At 45.3% G+C, this 20,589-nt stretch overlaps 1 long non-coding RNA gene across 2 annotated transcripts in view; it reads left to right on the top strand.

Annotated features, from left to right (window-relative positions):
* The window catches only part of LOC128346166 (uncharacterized), a 63,012-nt gene extending 43,498 nt beyond the window's left edge, over window positions 1-19,514 (top strand). The window contains exons 2-5 of one of the 2 annotated variants that reach the window (XR_008316817.1): window positions 7,909-7,960; window positions 15,513-15,599; window positions 18,319-18,433; window positions 18,830-19,514. This is a non-coding gene — a long non-coding RNA (uncharacterized LOC128346166). The remainder of the gene's footprint in view (window positions 1-7,908; window positions 7,961-15,512; window positions 15,600-18,318; window positions 18,434-18,829) is intronic. The other variant, XR_008316816.1, reaches the window with a different exon arrangement.
* Window positions 19,515-20,589: the final 1,075 nt, after the last annotated feature.

The following is a 20,589-nucleotide window of genomic DNA, read 5'->3' as shown; positions in this document are numbered from 1 at the left end:
GGCTGGAACGACGCTGGAGGAAGAGTCGTCACGAATCCGACTGAACACGGGCTAGAGTCCATTTTAGGGACTACGCCGTGGCGGTGGGGGCGGCGAAGCAATGCTTTTTCTCCGCCTCCATTGCGTCTGCTCAGTGCAGACAAACAGAGCTGTTTCGTGTGGTGAAAACTTTGCTCCACAAATCCCCCCGGACAATGGGGGAGGAGTCATCTACAGCTCTTTGTGATCGGTTTGCCTGTCGCTTTGCATATAAAGTCGCTTGCATCCGTGCTGACCTGGACTCCAGAATTTTGGCAGTTCCGGCAGACGTGCCTTTGGTACCATCTGGTCCCGTTGTGTTGGATTCTTTTCAGTTGGTGCAGCCTGAGGATGTGGACAAGATCCTGGGCAGTGTGCGGGCGACTTCGTGCGCTCTTGACCCTTGCCCTTCATGGCTAATAAAAGCTGCCAGGGAGGGGACAGGCAAATGGTTGGAGGTTATTGTCAATGCTTCATTAAGGGAGGGCAGGATGCCATCGTGCCTCAAGGAGGCGGTGGTAAGACCTCTATTAAAAAAACCCTCCCTTGATCCCTCCAACCTGGACAACTATAGACCTGTGTCTAACCTTCCCTTTTTGGGCAAGGTGATGGAGCGTGTGGTGGCATCCCAGCTGCAGAGGGTCTTGGATGATACGGATTATCTGGACCCTTTTCAATCTGGCTTCCGCCCCGGGTATGGGACTGAGACTGCCTTGGTTGCTCTAGTGGATGACCTACACTGGGAACTAGACAGGGGGAGTGCGTCCCTGTTGGTTCTGCTGGACCTCTCGGCGGCATTCGATACCATTGACCATGGTATCCTTCTGGGCCGCCTCTCGAGTATGGGAATCGGAGGCACTGCGTTGCAGTGGTTCCGGTCCTTTCTTGAGGGGAGGGTCCAGAAGGTGGTGCTGGGGGACTACTGCTCGGCCCCGTGGCCATTGGCCTGTGGGGTCCCGCAGGGTTCGGTCTTGTCCCCCATGCTGTTTAACATCTACATGAAGCCACTGGGAGAGGTCATCCGGGGATTTGGACTGAGTTGTCAATAATATGCGGATGAAACTCAGCTCTATCTCTCCTTGTCATCTGATCCTAGGGAGGCGGTGGATGTCCTGAATCGGGGGCTGGAGGCCATGATGGGTTGGATGTGGGCTTACAAACTGAAATTGAATCTGGATAAGACGGAGGTACTGTTGGTCAGTAGGAGAGCCAATCCGGATGAGGAGATTTTACCAGTTCTGGATGGGGTTGCACTCCCCTTGAAGGAGCAAGTACGCAGCTTGGGGGTACTACTGGACCCGGCTCTGTTTTTGGAAGCTCAGGTGGAGGCGGTGGGCAGGGGTGCCTTTGCACGGCTTCGGCTGGTGCGCCAGCTGCGTCCCTTTCTCGAGAAGGCAGATCTGGCCACAGTTACCCACGCCTTAGTCACGTCACGGCTGGATTACTGTAACGCGCTCTACGTGGGGCTGCCCTTGAAGAATATCCGGAAACTGCGGCTAGTGCAAAACGCAGCAGCGATGGTTTTATCTGGAGCTGCCCGCTGGGAACATATCACCCCCATTTGGAAAGAGCTGCACTGGCTGCCAGTTCGTTTCCGGGTCCAATTCAAGGTGCTGGTTTTGACCTTTAAAGCCCTAAACAGTTTGGGCCCGGGGTATCTGAGGGACCGCCTGCTCCCAAGGGTTGCTGCCCACTTGACGAGGACATCTGAGGGGTTCCTGCTCCGGGTGCCGACAATGAGAGAGGCCCGGCTGTCGTGCACTCAGGACAGGGCCTTCTCTGTTGCTGCCCCCAGACTCTGGAATGCTCTCCCAGTGGCCATTCGTTCCTCGGACTCCATCATGGCTTTTAGAAAGGTTGTAAAGACTTGACTTTTTACCCAGGCTTTTACATAATCGTCTTTACTGCTGCTTCTGGGTGTTTTTATCTGTTGTATTGTTTTGTGCCTGTTTTTATATGTTTTTATACTTTTAGCATGATGTTTTTATTGTGTTTTTATTGTATGTTTTTAACTTTTGTAAACTGCCTTGGGGCTATTTTTTAACGAAAGGCGGTAGAAAAATGCAAAAATAAAAATAAATAAATAAATAAACAACATCTTGGGACCCAAGATTGAGAATCCTCAGTTTAGGGGGAATTCAATATGTTGTTGGGGATAACATAACCAAAGAGGATTGATGGGCTCTCCACCACAAAACCAGAGGTCCCTTCACCTCCAGTTTCACCAACTGAACAGCCAAATGCGGCAAGCTGCAGTTAAAGGGGGGAAATGAACCATTTTCCCTCCCCAAACTCCATTTCTTACCTTCAGTTCTCTCTAAGTTTCATTGTCCCAACCTTTGTTTTGGTAGGGCCAGTGTTACATCTGAACACTGGCTCTGCTGTTAGCCTTGTCACAAACCAGAGTTGAGGGAGGAAGTCCAACTCCTCCCTTGCTCTGGTTGCTATTGGCGGTGCGTGCTGTCCTTCAGGAAAGAAGGAAGTCAACACAGCCATATCCCCCACCTCTCTGCAGCCTTGCTGACTGCAGGGAGGCTCTTCTCTCCAACGTCCAAACATGGACAGGAGAGTTGGGGGAGGGAGGCATGGAACCATGAGTCTATTGGACCCACAGTTCCATGTTATGTCTGAATCTGGCCTAAGTAACCGTGTGAAACTGTGTCCTTTCACATGAAGAGTTTTAGAATGAGACTATCATGTTATTCATGACATTCCTCTAGCTGTTCTTAAAAACTAGTACTGTAGTCAAGAATGACACATTAATTATTATGACTGCCATTATTATGATCATGAGCATTCCTGTACTCATGCCCAAGATAGGCTATAACTACACTAAAGTTGTGCCATCGAGTTGGTGTCAACTCCTGGTGACCACAGAGCCATGCGGTTTTCTTTGGTAGAACACAGGAGGGGTTTACCATTGCAATTCTGAGGCTCTCAGAGCATGACACTAGATGATGGGTGGAATGCAGTAAAACCATATTTTCACTTCCCAACATGATAGACTAAAATATGAAGACCACTCTTGCTATAGAATGTGATGGCATATTAAGCTACAGATGCAATGAATAACACAAAGGTTTCAGACATTCAGTTCCCATATAAAGACCAATGTAACCGCTCACTGGGCACGAAAGAGGAGACATGCAGACCCAGGTGTATCAGGATCTTGTACTCCTTGTCTCAGTTTTGCTGGAGACTGTAATCTTGTTATCCTATACATATATGTACATCCACACATACATATGCATAAGATAACATATATAATATTATATACTAGCTTAACCTGCGCAGAGCATCTGCACGATAGTACTTGATTGCTCCCCTCACCCCCTGCCATAGCCCCCCTCACCTCAGATATCTGTCCACCCTCATCTGAGCTGCACTACTACTACTACTACTCAAGCCTTTTTAGTCGCAGCTGCAGCATTGCTGGTGCCTACTGGCCAAGCTGCAGCCCCCTATCCCCAGAGACCTTCCCACCCTCACCTGAGCCCCACTCCTGCTCCTCACCACAGGAGCAGCAGCAGCAGCAACAGCAGCAGTGGTTGACCGGGCCCTTCCTTGCTGCTGCCACCGCCATGGCCGCTCATTCCCTTCAGGACGCTGACAGGTCCAGGCCCATCCCTTGCCTGCCTGCCTCTCTCCGCCAATGACCTTGGTAGCCTCAAACAGCAGCAGTGGTTGACTGGACCCTTCTTTGCTGTCAATAGGCACCGCCATGGCCGCACGTTCTCCTTAGGCAGCTAACAGGCTCCATCCCGTCCCTCGGCCTTCCTTCTTTCTCTCTTCCTCTCCCTTCTTTTTCTCTCTTTCTCTCTCCTCTACTCGCTCTTCCCTTCTGACTTTCTTCCCCTTCCTTCTTTTCTCTCTCTTTCTCTCTCTCCCTTTCTGAGTTAACAGATCTTGTTTCCTCATCTAATTCACACAGCTGCAGTCTCCTTCACCTGAAGGGGCTCTTTCCTCCCTCACGACCCCTCTCTTTGCAGACCCCTGCCCACTATCCTTTTATATAGATATATTCCTCTCCTCTACAATCAAAAACATCTTCCAACCAGTAACAGTCGCATTCCAACTGACCTTAACCATCACAGGCTCCTCCTCCCTATCTGCACATGGAATCCCCCTGCCCAATAACCATGGTGCCACAGGCTCCTCTTCCCTATCTGCACATGGAATCCCCACTGCCCAATCACCATGACGCTTCTGTTCTCACAGGCTCCTCCTCCCTGTCTGTATATGGACTCTCCACCGCCCAATCACCACTGTGCTTCTGCTTGCAAACTCTTGCGAGAGCTGCCACACATGGAATTAGTCATGGGCACACCTTAGAGAATTATATATATAGATGGCTCCCAGTCCCCAAAGGGCTCACAATCGATCATGTCTATCATGTTTCGTTTTTAGACACCAGCAACAGCCACAGGACAGATGCTATGCTGGGAATGGATGGAGCCAGTTGCTCTTCCCCTGCTAAATACAGAGAATCATCACTTTTAAAAGGTTCCTCTTTGCTCAGATAGGAGGGGACATGCTCAAGTCATTTGTGCTCAAGTCATTTTTGTGTCTTCTGTGCACTATAGCTGGCAAATAGAGAAATATTTGTACACATTTTCTTAATCTGTAATATGTATATTTGATGCTGTCAGCAAAGTGTATTCAAATAAGGTGCTGTGTTTATTTTTCAATTCATCTTTTCAATTCATTTCAAATTTACATCTTTAAATACTAGATGGTCTTTGAATATAAGGAATGCTTTTTCCCCAGTAGGTGGCACCAAAGTGCTTATCTAAATTTTAAATAATTTGCCTAGAAATATTACTGCAATCTATTCGTTATCTGCAAACCAGCATGCAATATAAAGTTGGTGCATTCTGATTTTAGAAAATGTTGCTGTGTTTTAAGTTCAGGCAGCCTTATACTTAAATTGACTTTGAATATTAGGCAATAATATTAGAGAACTGAACTTCATCTTGCAGTTTATAGCATATTTCTTACCAGGATCATGGGCCCTTTTGATCAAGGTGCCCGGTACATCTGCATCACATTGGCACATTCTAAATGGAACACTTTCAAAGTGTCTTTAGTCAACTTTTTTAAAGAGCTGTTTCCACAAAACTGAGGATAAGTTCACTTTTTCACATAAATCCAAAATCTGCTCAGATAGGGTTATTGCACCCCAGGACACATTGCACTACCAAGATTACACAGCGAATACATGTATTGGAAAGGTCCATGACTTATGAAGTCATTGCTAAGCAACCAATTGCCAATGTCAACATGGCCCACACTGACACTTGACATGCTTGGACTTCTCCAGCAAGCAAGGCAACAACATCAGACCATTAGATAGACCAGTGGTCTGACTCAGTATATGACAGCTTCCAATGTTCCTATCCCATGATCTTCTACTGGAAGGAACATAATAGGCTTGCCTCTGGCTAACCCAATACCAGGGGTAGATTAAGCTTTTTGCCGCCCATAGGCAAAAAGGCTTTTGCTGCCTTTTAACCTTAAACAAAAAAGGTTTGCCTTCCCCCTCCCCCAAGGAAAAAGGGGGGACTTTCTCCTTACCCACTCAACTCTTGCTGCAGCCACCACTGCCCACAGAGAGGGGCAGCAAAACTTGAGGAGGGGCAAAATTTGCTGCTCCTCAAATTTTTCTGTCATCGGCAAATGCCTACTCTGCCTCTCTGTTAATCCACCACACTGCCCAATACATACCACAAATAAATCAAGTCCCATACTTCTTAATTATCTAACCTAGTGATTACATGGACCTTCAGTGTCAGAAACCCACCGCCAGTAAGTAGCCCACCAAAGAGTGGGTCCATCACTAGGAACAAAGCCAGATGTGTGGAGCTAATAAGATATTAGTTTCTAACATGAGGTGGTTACCTTAGCCAGGGTGGCATGAACTTGTGGTAATGTTACCACAGTGGCATGATTGCCTTCCAAAAACAATTCTGTGTGATGGGATCTCTACACAGCTGACGTAGCATATTTGAGGGGCTGACCATGTGGACTGGCACGATCACATGGAAAGTATTCACACCAGACAGCTGACTCCCAGAAAGATGTGATGCTGATACTAGTGCAGAAACTTTCCATCTGGATCATGTCAGGCCTTTTTTTTCAGTGGGCTTAGACAAAGTCAATATTCCAGTTTCCAATCCATGCAGGGCTGACAGATGAAGTGGTTATATGCATATAGCTTGTCGTATGAGATATGTTAATCTCGTAGTAGTATTAATCCCTCTAGGGGAAGGGCTTGAGAGACTCCATCAGAAAGGCTCCAGGTCTATTATGTAGCTGAAATAAAGGGCTGAGGAATGACAGGCTTGTCTTAGCTCTATCAGTATGATACATATCTGGCATGAAGCCAATTATAGCTAGACTGCCCTGGGTTCAAATTCCCATTCAGTCAGGAAGATCAGTGAGTGACCTTAGGCCAGACACTACCACTCAGCCTACGCTATGGATAAAAGTGAGGAAGGGGAAACATACAAGTTTCCCTGAGCTACTTGGAAAGAAGGGGAGCAAAAAAACATGTAAATTAATAGTAAATTAATAGTAATTTATTTATTCATTCATTCATTCATTCAATTTCTATACCGCCCTTCCAAAAATGGCTCAGGGCGGTTTACACTGAGAAATAACAAATCAATAAGATGGATCCCTGTCCGCAAAGGGCTCACAATCTAAAAGAAACATAAGATGGACATCAGCAACAGTCACTGGAGGTCCTGTGCTGGGGGTGGATAGGGCCAGTTACTCTCCCCCTGCTAAATAAAAGAGAATCACCACATTAAAAGGTGCCTCTTTGCCAAGTTAGCAGGAGTTGGCAGGGGATTAACCAACAAGTTGAGGAACCAAACTAGAATCAGCAGCTTTATAGGACCAGGGATAACCCTAATGACCACTTATGTCTCCTGATCTCTCTTTTGGCGATCTGCCATGGTGGCACTGATGTACAGCTGTAGACCGGCAGCTCCCTTTTCTGGTAGGCTATCACAATCATGCAAAAGTACCTGGGCCTTGCTGCTACACTGTCCAAGATCTCTCAGGGACAGGGGCGTAACTACTATTAGGCAAGGGGAGGCGGCTGCCTGGGGGCCCCCACGCCTCAAGGGGGCCCCCAGAGGCAAGTCACATGACTATATTGTGAAGTGTGTGTGTGTGTGTGTGTGTGTGTGTGTGTGTGTGTGTATATCAGCGAGGGGCCCATTTTAAAATTTTGTCTCTGCACCCACTCCAGCCTTGTTACGCCCCTGCTCAGGGAGACCATATGATGTCACCACATTACAAGTAGATAGATATCCAGAAGAGCTCCAAATGTAATAGATGATTATTTCCTTGCAGTATTTACAGTTTAATGGATGGTGCTTTCCTTGCAGTATTTCCTTGCAGAAGACATTAGTAGGATCAGAATCCTGGATGTGGGCTGCATGACTTTCTAAAATTTGAATGATGTGAATACAGTTCACAAGGGTCAACCATGCTAGTTTTGCTGCTGAAAAACATCTGTGGATGTGTGTGTATTATTTTGGGTTTAATTATGTTTTATAATGGTTTTTGGATTGGATTTAAATTGAGTATTTAATTGGTAAACTGCTTTTAAAAAAGTAAGAAATTAATTAAAATGAAACTTTTAAAATACCAGACATTGCTGTTTTCATAAAAATAAAATTAAAACCATAGAAAAATGGAACATGGCCTAAGTACTCATGACTATGTCAATAAAGGTTTCCACTTTGCTAAATTTGTGCTGGGATAAGAAACAACCATTGCTGAATAGCGGGTTGATTTGCTCTTTCTGGTACTTGCATATGCATATTTATTTATTTTGTTTATTTTGTTTTTATATTTACATCCCACTCTTCTTCCAAGGAGCCCAGAGTGATGTACACGGTTGTATTTATCCCCACAACAACCCAGTGAGGTAGGTTAAGCTGAGAGATAAATGATTGGCCCAGAGTCACCCACTGAGCTTCATGGCTGAATGGAGATTTGAACTAAAGTGTCCCCAGTCCTAGTCCAACACTCTAACCACTACACCATGCTGACTTTATTGAAATCTGACTTTACTGCTGTGATTGCCGCATTTGTGGCAGGCTGTAACAAAGTGTGTTACTAGGGATGTTCTATCACCCTCCGGATCAAAACGCGGAGAGTGACCTGGAGTTGGAGAAGCTAATCAGGGAGGCATTAAAGAGAGACAGAGCGGTAATAATGAGTGACTTCAATTACCCACACATAGACTGGGTAAATTCACAGTCAGATAAAAGAGAGGTCAAATTTCTAGACATGCTAAATGACTGTGCCTTAGAACAGTTAGTCGCAGAACCAACCAGAGAGAAGGCGAACTTGGCGAACTTAATCTAGAGTGGTGCCCAGGATCTGGTGCGAGATGTCAGTGTTGTCAAACCATTGGGGAATAGTGACCATAGTGTGATCCAATTCAGTTTATATTTATGTATTTATTTTTACATTTATACCCCGCTTTTCCTATGAGCAGCTCAGAGTGGTGTACATGGTTATGTTTATCCTCACAACAACCCTGTGAGGTAGGTTTGGCTGAAAGATACATGACTGGCCCAGAGTCACCCAGTGAGTTTCATGGTTGAATGGGGATTCAAACTCGGGTCTTCCTGGTCCGAGTCCTACACTTTAACCATTACACTATGCTATGCAAGTGGAGCACTGCCAAGGAAATCCAACACTGGACTTCAGAAGAGGTAACTCTTCTTTTCTTTTCTTTTGCCAGAGTTTGTTCCTTTCTGTTTTCTTCATTTTGACAAGACTTTCATTTTCTGAAGGAAGTCATCTTCCCTTTTATAGCTTCCCTGACTCTACTTCTTAGCAATGCTGGCATCCTCCTGAACTTGGTGGTACCTTTCCTCCTTCTTGGTAGACAATCCAACTGAGCTTCTATTATTGTGGTTTTGAAGAAATACCATGCTTTCTGGAGTGATTTGACCCTCTTGACTTTCCTTTTCAACTTCCTTTTTACCAGTCACTTCTTCTGAACTCCAGCGCGTCAGTGTTGGACTTCCTTGGTAGTGTTCCACTCGCATATAAGCTGAATGGGTCACTATGGTCACTGTTCCCCAATGGTTCTGTAACTCTGACTTCTCACACAGGTCCTGGGCACCACTCAGGATTAAGTCCATCATCAGCTCTCTGGTAGGTTCCTCAACTAACTGTTCTAAGGCTCAGTCATTTACATGTGTAGAAATTTGGTCGCTCTTTCACTATCTGAATGCGAATTTACCCAATCTATGTGTGGGTAGTTGAAGTCACCCATTATTACCGCTCTGTCTCTCTTTGACACCTCTCTTGTTTGCTTCTCCAACTCCAGGACACCCACCTTTATGTCCAGAAGAGTGTACGTGTTTAGAAAAAAGTATTTATATCTGCAGCACTTAAGCTTTTCCATATTTTTCAATTTCTTAAGCAAGTTTCATGGAAATCCGACACGGATAGAAATGCAGTGAACTGAAAAAAAATATAGCTTGTTTGTTGTTTCATAATTCAGTGAAAGTCTGGACTTTCTGTCTCAAAAGGTCTGAGCAAGACCCACTCTTTCATGTTGCAGCCGACTGTGATTTCCCAATATGAGTTGTGAAAATGAATAAAGGAAACCAGTCAGAAAATAGCTGAAGATGCATATCATTGAAATGTTGGACCAGCTAAACATACAAATATGGGAAATATGAATTTCAAAAAGTGCCCAAGAATTTTACACTTTTGTAAAATATTTGCAGCTGACCATTCCAGCATATTCCAAAGCTTTGGTCATTTTCTGTCTCCTTCCCTCTATGCATTTTTGAAACGTATTGGAAAAGTGAATGCTGCAAATGCCCCTTTTGAGCAAGCTGAAGCTTTTCCATGGGAAGCATTCCCAAAGTCGTCTCATGAATGCAGATTTTTTTCATTGGCACTGAACCTTTGTGGTTAGCAATTCATCACAGCCATGGTTTTCTACAGCTCCCAAGGAGCCATAAAAGTGATGGCTATAGAGAAGGAGAAAGGGCCAGTGGAGCTTGTCATTGTTAATGAGATTATGCTACTATAATCTTGTTCTAAATCGGATTTTCATGCTGTGCACGGTTATCGGAAGGGGGGAAGGGAAGGGAGAGAAATGCAGTTCAGATAGAATGATCCTGGCAGCTTTCATTTCGATTAGATTTAATAAACACTGGCCATAAATCAGGAGATATGATTTAGAAAACATTTAAGTGTTTATTTGTAGGTGGCTTCCAAAACTAGGGAGGGAGGAGAACTGTGAATTTGCCTCAAAACTCTTGGAAAAGAAAAGAACATAAGCCTGATTGTTCAGGAAGAAAGTGGGAACTTGAGCTAAATTACACATACCTTTTTGTAGGTGGGAGAAGAAGGATGTTGCTGTTGGCTTATCCATAACCAGTGCGCAGCTGTGCTGGTTTTTCACAGCGTTACACAACTGTTGTGTTCCCAAATAATATGGCCAGTGTTGTGTTTAAATTCTTACCAAATCCTGTTTATCTTGTTTCAGTTTCTTAGAACAGTCATGTGTGAAATTTTACTAGTTTCTGACAATTGCTGATCACAGCTGCTTCACTTCTTCCTCCCACTCTCAGTTCTCCGCTCTGTCCCCAGCAGCAATTTACTTTCAGGCAGAGTCGGGTGAAAGGAAGAGGTGGTTGCAATCACACATGTCTCATAAAAACAGAAAGTGTGATTCATTTCATAATTCTAGTTCTAATAAAGGTGAGTTTGTGGGATGAAATCTGAAATCAGACCAGAGCTTGGCTGTAACAGGACTGCCTAAGCATTGGCCGGAATTCTGAAGAAGGGATCCAAACTAACCTTACATAAGAATGTAAGAACAGCCGTGCTGGATCAGGCCCAAGGCCCATCTAGTCCAGCATCCTGCTTCGTACAGTGGCCCACCAGATGCCGCTGGAAGCCACAGGCAGGAGCTGAGGGCATGCCCTCTCTCCTGCTGTTACTCCCTTGCAACTGGTACTCAGAGGCATCCTACCTTTGAGGCTGGAGGTGGCCTTTAGCCCTCCAACTAGTAGCGTTGATAGACCTCTCCTCCATGAAGTTATCCAGACCCCTCTTAAAGCCATCCAGGTTGTTGGCTGACACCACATCTCATGGCAGAGAATTCCACAAGTTGATTATACGTTGTGTTAAAAAGTACTTCCATTTGTTGGTCCTAGATTTCCTGGCAGTCAATTTCATGGGCTCACTCCTGGTTCTAGTGTTATGTGAGAGCCTTAGAGTCTGTTCTATATTCTAGAATAAACCTGCACAACAGAAACTAGGGAGGGAGGAGAACTGTGAATTTGCCTCAAAACTCTTGGAAAAGAAAAGAACATAAGCTGGTCATGCTATGGACTAGTTGCAGCCTCCTCCTATTAATTTGGGGCCCCGGGGGGGGGGTTTGTTGTTTGCTGCCTTTTCGGTGAGGGAGGAGGAAACCTTTGTCAAGGCCCATCCTGTGAGGATTCAAACAGCCATCCTGTCAGCATGGGCCTACAGAGTAGGTCTCAAGTGAAAGTAGAAGTCTATTACTATGATCCATTGGTTTATTTTATTTATTTATTTATTTATTTATTTATTTATTTAACTTACTTGTATACTGCCCTAAACCAAGGTCTCAGGGCGGTTCACAACAAAACACGAAACAAAACATTAAAATCAATTAAATGCTAAAAACAGTTTAAGACAAATCAAAAAACATTTTTAAAAGCCACTAGAGATGGGGAGACTCTTATTCCCATGGGAAGAGCATTCCAAAGTCTCGGGGTGACAACAGAGAAGGTCCGTCCCTGGGCAGCCACCAAACAACATGAAGGTAGCCACAGATGAGCCTCCCTTGATGTATGTAGTGGATGATGGGGATCATGCAGAAGGCACTCTCATACATACCGTGGGCTGTTTAGGGCTTTATAGGTTATAAGCAGCACTTTGTATTTTGCCCGGAAACTTATTGGCAGCCAGTGCAACTCCTGTAATATAGAGGGAGAGAGTAGCTCGGTGATGGAGCACATGAGGGAAGAGAGACAAAAGACCATAAACTATTGGGAGCGGGAAGGACTAAGAAAGAGAGTCATTCAGAAGTTCCATAGCAGTACAGAGAAAATAAAGACTACAGTGGAATACACAGAGAGAAGAGGAGCTTAGACAGGGAGAGAATATGCCCCCCAAATATGCTTTGAAATTCCTCAGAGAATATGAGGGGACAGAGGTGGAGCTATAATAGGGCAGATGGGTTCAAAGAACCTGAGCCGCCCAGCTCCTGGGTGCCGCCTGACATGCACCCCTCCCCCCAACTCCAGCTGGTCCTCATTTCCCAGCCATGTTTATTGCTGGGTGCATCAACAAAACACACACCCAACAAGAAAATGCCAGCTTGGAATGAGCTCTGGAGAGCTCGCACGGCCCTTCTGGCTGTGACATCACACACAAGGGGATATTGCGGGTGTACACACTGTTCTCACACACCTTTTTAAAAAAACCCAGCAGGGTTGCCAGTGAACAGGGGCGAGCACAGAGCCCCATTCCCCTAGCTATACCATGAGGGTGGGGTGGGAGGAATTCTGAGGAATTTCTAGTGGACTTTCAGATATTCTCCAGGAATCTCATGTGGGTCTTTTCCCCCAACACAGCAGCTGATTTTGCAAAAATGACCTCCCCACCCCCACCCCCAACATGATTCTCATCTGAAGAGGGCTATTGACTCTTCCCTTTGGTTTGTAAAATAACTTTCAACTGCTTAGGTGCCTTTAGAATTACAAATTAATATTTCCTGACTCTAGCCTACAGAAAGAAATATTTGTCAAGACAAAACTTTTCTGATCTTGAAAAAAGCCTATGATTTTGTTCATAAACTTGGTTCAAAAATTATATTCTACTTGTACACCCTTTTTTTAAAAAAAAATGAACAAACAGAAGTCTCAATTCATTGGGTGTTCCCCCTCCGACTATGCTTCTTAAGGTATGCTGGAGATCTGCTTCCTCTGTAAGCCATGGCCCCATCGCTATTCACATAATTAATATGTGAGTTATTCTTGTGTGAAGAAATGTGAACTGATCATTTGTGAATAGGAGAATAATTCTCTTATGCAATCTCCACCCCCTTCAAGTGAAGAATATTCAACAAAAAGAGTGGTTGGAGTATATTCTAGTCCATGCCAGCAATAGAGAGCAGAGTAAGTCATGGGAAGGGAAATGGTGGGACAGCTGAAAGACAGACATACAGAAAAGTTTGTACAATAGGGAAACAAAGAAAAGAGAGGATATGGAGAGATCTATGGTGGTGCGGAGAGAGTGAAAGGTTCTATGTGGTGCAGAGAGAAATGGCTGCAGAAAGGCCTGTGAGTGGGGAAGCAGAAAGACTGGAGTAACTCAGAGATGGGACTGCAGAGAAGGGGCAGAGATGCAGAGGAACAGAAGAAGAAAGGTTAACAGAAACACAGCTTCAGGGAGACCTATGAGTGAGGCTGAAAAAGTTGAGAGAGCAAGCTACGGGGTGCAAGGGAGAAAGGGAATAGGTTAACTAACAGTGGTCTAAAGTAAATGCTCAATTAAAGTGGAACAGAAAATGCTTTTGCATGGTTGACCTGGCAACACAGCTCTTGTGAGCTGATAAAACATACAAGTGGCCTCACCGCTCCTGCATCTAGGCAATTCCTAGGATTTCCAGCTTTTTACTGGCCCCACTCCTTTGCCTTGAACTTCCGGTGATGTTTTTCCAGGTATGGAAATGAAGTGATATGAAGACTTGCCCACGGAAATATGGGCAGATATCTAGGAGCTATTGCAATCCAAGTAACTCGGAAATAAGTTCATTTTCATGCCGATATTAGAAATCATGCTTGCCATTTGGAGCCTGAATGCTATAGAGAACCCACTTGATATATGCTTTCCTAAAAACCTCATCTTTAAAAACTGCTGCATGCAAACGTATTTGTCTCCATGGGGCGAAATCTTTTGATAAGCACTGCAATATTTAAAGGGAGAGAAGGACTTCAGCTGGCTTTCACCAGGTTTGAGAGCTAGTGTGGTGCAGTGGTTAGTTGGGCTAGAACTTGCAAGAGGTTGGTTCAGATCCCTGCACAGGAATAAAGCTCACTGGATGATTGAGTAGCTGGCCAGACACCATCTCTCTGCCTTATTATACAGAGTTGTTGTGGGGATAAAATGGAACTATATAAGTCACCCTGAGGTCCTTAGAGGAAAGGTGGAATAAAATTGAGTTTTTACAAATGGTTTTTAAAATAAAAACATTTAAATACTGATGTCTGAATTCAGAGATCACTGTATTTGAGACCTCAGGCTGATTTCTGCTAAGGTGTGAACTCAAACAACAGGCTCAAAAAAAATTTCTAGCCTGGAGAGGTGGGAAGAGTTAGCCAATCATGACCTCTATGCTCTTTAATTTTAAGTCCTGTTGGGTGTATTTGAGTTCTCAGAGAGTTCCAGGTTGGGCAGACTGACTGGCAAATAAGTAAATAGGCAAGGAGACTGACTGGTGCTCTCTCTTTTCTGTTCCACCTACACCGCCTCTCTGCTATTTTGTTCCATTTCAGTCTAGAGAAAAAGACATGCCAGCAGCACAAGGGGCTGGGGGGGGGAGGGTTAAACCACCCTGAGATCTGGGGATGCTGTCACTTAGTCCTTGGTGAGTGAATGACTCTGATTGTCATTCACACAATCAGTAACTGTGTTCTACCCAGGTTTGGGGAGCTGTGTGTGCTCCCAATTTTTGGTTGTGTGGAAGGAAGGCAAGAGGAAAACTGGGAAGAAGTGATTGAAGCTATTCTCACGACCAGAGAAAATCGGGCTAAGGGAGCCTAGCTTGATTTCCCCTGGTCATCTGCTGCCACAGGAGATCCTCCCAGATCCTCCCAGCAGCAAACCTCAAAAACTACCCCTCCCCTTAAACGAGGTTAGCAGAGTGAGCTCTCCGCTAACCCCATTTTGTTGTTCATGTGCTGCCATGGCATGGCACAGCGCGGTGCTACAGCAACACATGAGGAGACCCCCGCCAGGAGGCTGAAACAAGCCTCCTGGCCCCAGGGTCTCTCTAGAATGCCCCACACACATCCTGGAACTTCCAGGGGCTGGCTGGCCCCCAATCCCAGCTGCCCCTGCCAGCTCCATGATGGAGCCAGCAGTTGTGTGGGTGGCCGATCCGGCCTCCCAGGGATGGCTCCCTGCACGACCCCAAACTGGGCTTCACACTGATTGTGTGAAGCGCCTCATTGTGTGGAAGTCAGGTAGGGGGGAAAGCTACCCACTTCTACCCAGGTTTTCCTCCTACCTTGCTTCCACACAACTGAAAATTGGGAGCACACAGAGCTCCCAAACCCATGTAGAACACAGTTTTTGATTGTGTGAATGAGCTCACTGTGTACTGTAGTGATTCAGCGGTGAAGGAAATGCACTCTGAGCCTTCTCACGGCCATTTTAACCCATTTCTACTTTTTACATTGCAGGTTTGTGTTCCAGCATTGAAAACAGATGTCATGACTGAGACATGGCACAAATTAGGAACTGCTGGAGAGAGGCCCACCAGTGTCTTGGTATGTGCCATTGGTCCACCCTCTTTGGGATCTGGCTCCTGCCCCTTCCTCCTTGCCCCATAGGGGGAAAAGACCTGGATGGAATGAGAGCAGGGTTTTTGGTCTGTGCCCACCTGTACTCTGCATGGTTTGCTAACAAGGTCAAATGATACAGGCTTCAGATCCTCACCAGAAACAATCTTAAACACATTTGCCACAACATAGTGGCACAAGTAACATGTTCAGCTGTTTCAGCTGTTTCCTCTTCAGCAGCTACTAATGCTGAACTGCAAGCCCTCCTTTAAAGTCACCAAGTCCATTACATAGAAGCCCACTGAAGACTATGGGATCCCTTAGCAGCAAACTAAAGTGATAGGGCAAAGATTTAAAGCAGTTTATAAAGAACTCTGCTGCTTTAAAGTGAATGGATGCTGGGTTACTCTATTTTTTAAAAGAACAAACAAAACCAGAGACTTACAAAGCATTTACCAGGACATGCTAAATATGTTACTAGATGTTGCATTTACAAGACCCTTTCACCAAGTGAAAAATTAAGGGGGAAAGTTGCCTAATAGTGGCTGACATCCAGACTAAATTACTGAGTAGTTTCTAAAATACTCAGTAGTATTACCAGAGGCGCTCTTATCCCTGGAAATCCCGGCCAAAGTCCAGGGCCTCCACAACCCCTGGAGGCTCTCAAATCCTCTTTATTCTGTCCCGGATGGTGTGGTCGCCCGGTTGAGTATGATGTGCTTAATTTGGGTGGGGTGGGGCTCCAAAGGCCTTTAGGTCCAGGCTCCAAGATTACCTAGGTAATTTTGAGTATTACTCATGAGTTACTCTAAAGGACTACTTAATTTCAGTAGGACTTCTGTTGAGAAATTTAGGCAGGAAAGTTACCTCGTTGTGGTTTTTCCATGTCAGAAATGGCAATGTGAATAATGGACTTTGAAATGAGCTGAATTAAGGAAGTGTTAGGATCAGCTCCAACTCTGTGGCAGATTATCCTGCCTTGCCCATTGAATGTGCAAGACTGGGCTTCTATGGAACAGTATGGCCACTTCCATTCAATAGGAGGAAAGTGAAGAGGCTGAAAATGTATCCCTTTGTTCTTCCCTTCAGAAAAGTAAATAACAGGATTGCCAAATGTGTTGGTTTATGATTGAGATAATGTTTTGCACTGCGCAGACGAAGTAAATATTCACAAGCCCCTGAACAATGGCTGCCTCTTGAGAAACAGGACTCATTGTAGTCAGAGCAGGTTGCACAAGTGGAGCACTAAACTTTGAGACCACTTGGTTCCCATGCTAATACGTAAAGCAAAAGCACAAATAACTGAGGTAGGCAACAGTTTATATTTGAATGTTGGTACTAAGAGATTACTAAACGGCTTTCAAAAAGTCCTAGAATAAGTTCTGGTTCTGTAGCTGAGCTGATCCCCTTTCTCTCATTTATCCAACTGTATGATGGGAATATGAATACCAAGTCTTCACACATAACAGCAACAACTAAGTACAGAAGAGCTGCCGGTTGCTGCTGCGCTATTGTTGCTCTGATTGCTGCTGCCATTTTTGTGACTTCAGAAGCCCCCAGGGTAGGGCAGAGAATGTCAGCTACTGGCCTCTGCCCAACTTTGTCAAGCCAACTTCAAATGTTGGTTTTGGGTGTCAGGCTGTGGTTGGTAACCAACATTGCCCTCGCACTCCAAGAAGACACGAGACACATAAGTATGGTGTTATAAAGGGGCCACAATTTTATTTATTGATTCAGAACATAATGCTAAATAATAACAGGGATTGGCTCTCCCCCTCTACAGTGCAGCAGCTAAAGGCCTGCCTACTCAGGGCATGCCTGCCTAAACCATAAAGGGCGATGCACCTTGGCTCCAGACAGCCCAGTGCTCTAAAGCAGGAGTTGCCCATCCTAGCCAACCTAAAGTCAGGCCTCTGCCATAGCAGCACCCCCTGGCAGCCAGCATGTCCAGGGAGATTGGCCTAACAGAGAAGATCGGTCCAAGCCAGAGTTCCCTGAGCCATGCAGCATCTCAGGAGCTGACCTGTCCGATCTGTTAGCCAAATGCTGCTCACTTGAATGTGCTCACCGACTTAAGATGTTATCCCCAACCGCACTGTACCTGCCAAAATTGTGACTGGGAAAAGTGACCTTAACTTACTAGCTAGTGCAGTCCAGTCAGAGGCAGGCAAAAAAAGGGCATGCACCAAAGGCCAATTAGGTGAGCACCCAAAAAATTCCTGCCCGGCCCCAATAGGTGACCAGCTAAGCCCAGACTGTACCTAGGGAAGGGAGGGAGGGTGACTGCTAAGCATGAACCGAGGGAGGGAAACGCTGGAGCTGCCTGTGCAGCTGGAAACCCTGCCCCCATGTTCCAGGCAACCAATAGGCTGCAATAAAGCCTCGTGCTGCTTGTCAGGGGGCCGGGGCAAATGGGCCACACCACCCATTTGGGCAGCAAGCAGCCAGATTCTCCGACACAATGGGTAGCTTCAGACATCACAACAATGGCGGTGGAAGTGGGAGCACACACCCAGTAGCAACCAGCAACAGTCCTGCCCTTAGTTTAGTTACCATGTTATGCATGAAGCCACCCTACCAGCAGCCTCTCAAGTTTGCTGTAAACTTGAAAAGACAAGGTTTATATCAATCACATTTCATACTAAAAAGTGCAATAGAGATGACAAATAAGGAGAAAGCCAGTCTTAGCATTCTTGCTCAACTGCAGCAGTTCCTATTGACCGAGGAAGAAAAGGGAGACAGGAAGTTGAACCTGAGGCGACTGAGAGCATCAGCACATCTGTCCTATAAGCCTATATCGTGGGGCACGTCGTGCATCTGCTGTGAGTATGGGTTGTAGCTTAGACGCACATCTGCTGCACAACAAGAAAAGCATCTATTGTCCTCCAGATCCTCTGAATGCAATCCATTTTGGAGAAAAACTCACCAGAAGTGGGAATAATCCAAAAAAATCTGCTCTTTGGAGCCAAAATCAGAACCCATCTTGGGAGTTGAGATCAGTAGCCCATCCCACATACAGTATAGATTTGGGTGATTCCCTGTGTCAAAGCCATAACTTCTGGCAGCTGTGAAGGCCATCTGATGAAGTTCAAGCTGTAAGATGTTGTAAACCTATAACTCTAAGGGCCCAGGGAAAATATCTGTTTGGAAAATTAACATGTCTGGGGGGTTCACCCTTCCCCAGTGATAATTTGCTATTAAATCAAATTTCTTTGCAGCTGGAAGATCAAGAAGAAGGGATAATGTGGATGTTCAGGGTTTCAGAATAAGCATTTCTGTCCTCAAAAATAAGTGGGAGTTGTATCCTTTTAAAACTGAATGTTTGCCCTTTGTCTATTGCAGTGCAGTATGGTGTGGCTGAAGTATTTTTGTGCAGAATTGCAGACATTGTGGGGAAACATCAACAACCAGCAGCAATAAGTGGACTGATTGATCATACTTCTGTCTTGCTCTTCTGCTTCTAAGCAAGACTGGTTGCTAGCCAGGAGACTGGTTTACTGTAAATCAAAACCCTGATTCTTTGAGCAGGAAAGCCAAGACCTGCAAGTTCAGTGCAAGTCCCATAAAGCTTTGCAACAAAAGAAACCAGAATAAATTTAATTTATTCTGCTTTCTTTTGTAATAGGCAATTAGTTAGTTGATCTAATATACCACTAATGTTGATTTGACTGATCCATTTGCTGTCAAAAAACTCTGTTCAGCATTGCCACAAGTGATGGCAAGTCTCATAACTGTGAGACTATACTGGTTTTTACTGGCATAAAACGCAGAAACTTGTGTTTTTGGCAGTAAACAAATGTGTTAAATAAATAAATAAAATGTGTTACATAAATATGCTGAAGGACTATACTAAAAGCTCTATTATGCTTTTATTTATTTCTCACATTGGGTTGAACAATGAAGTTTGTCAGAACTAAATCCCATTTAAGTTAATTAAATTAAATTAGTCAGAATTGATTTGTCTCATTGATTTCACTGGTGCTTAGACACAGCTAACTGTATACAGGCCATTGAGCCGGGTCTCACAATTAGTGAGACCCGGTTTCAGGAGCAGAGCAGGGAGAGCGGGCTAAGCCCACTCTCCCCGCAGATGATCCGGGCAGGAGCCCTGTGGCCAGATTGGCCGCCCACATGATTGCCGGCTCCATGAAGGAGCTGGCGGGGGCTGGGGGGAGTGGGGGCCGATTGGCCCCCAGAAGCTCCAGCATGCTGGTGAGACCCCCAGAGCTGGGAGGTGCCTATTCACCTCCCCTCCAGGGGGGTCTCCTAGTGAGTAGCTGCAGCGCAGAGCCACGCCACTGCTACTCACGGTTGGAAAAAAACTGGGTTTGCAGAGTGATCAGGAAAAAATGGGTTTTAGAGGAGGGGTACTTGAGCGGGTTACCCACTCTAGAACCACCGGGCTCACAGCCGAGCCCAGTGGTTCTCATGACTGCAGAAAATCTAGCCCAATTTTCTGCAATTGTGAGAATAGCCTCATTGTATGTTTCCCCCCTTCTAAAGAGCTCAGGGTGGCATAATTGAGGGTTATCCCATTTTATCCTCACAGCATCCCTGTGAGGTAGGCTAAGCTGAGTGTGTGTGACTAGCCTAAGGTCACCCAGTAAGCTTCATGGTAATCATACCAAGTCCAACTTTCTAACCACTACACCACCTTTACTCTCATACTGTACTAATGATGTATAAAATAATTCAGTTGTGAAAGGCTGGTAGATTGATATCTACCAATTCTTGTGATCTAAGAATCTAAGTGACTAGTAAGTGAATAGCTCAGATTTTCCAGTCTACCTTGACACCTAGCATTGGTGAAATATGGTCCAGAGATCAGGGATGCAGCAAGGTCACTGGGAGGGGGGGCTATGTTCAATAGCACTTACATTAGGTTCTGCACATCACAGTACTGGATTATTCTGCCCTTTATGTTTGTGTGCTTCTGGGGCCAGCTTGATGCCATGGAGAAGCTTGAGGGCTGTCACAG

This window comes from Hemicordylus capensis, chromosome 2, assembly GCF_027244095.1.
Source record: "Hemicordylus capensis ecotype Gifberg chromosome 2, rHemCap1.1.pri, whole genome shotgun sequence".
Lineage (NCBI taxonomy): Eukaryota > Metazoa > Chordata > Lepidosauria > Squamata > Cordylidae > Hemicordylus > Hemicordylus capensis.
This window is presented reverse-complemented; position numbering and strand designations above follow the sequence as displayed.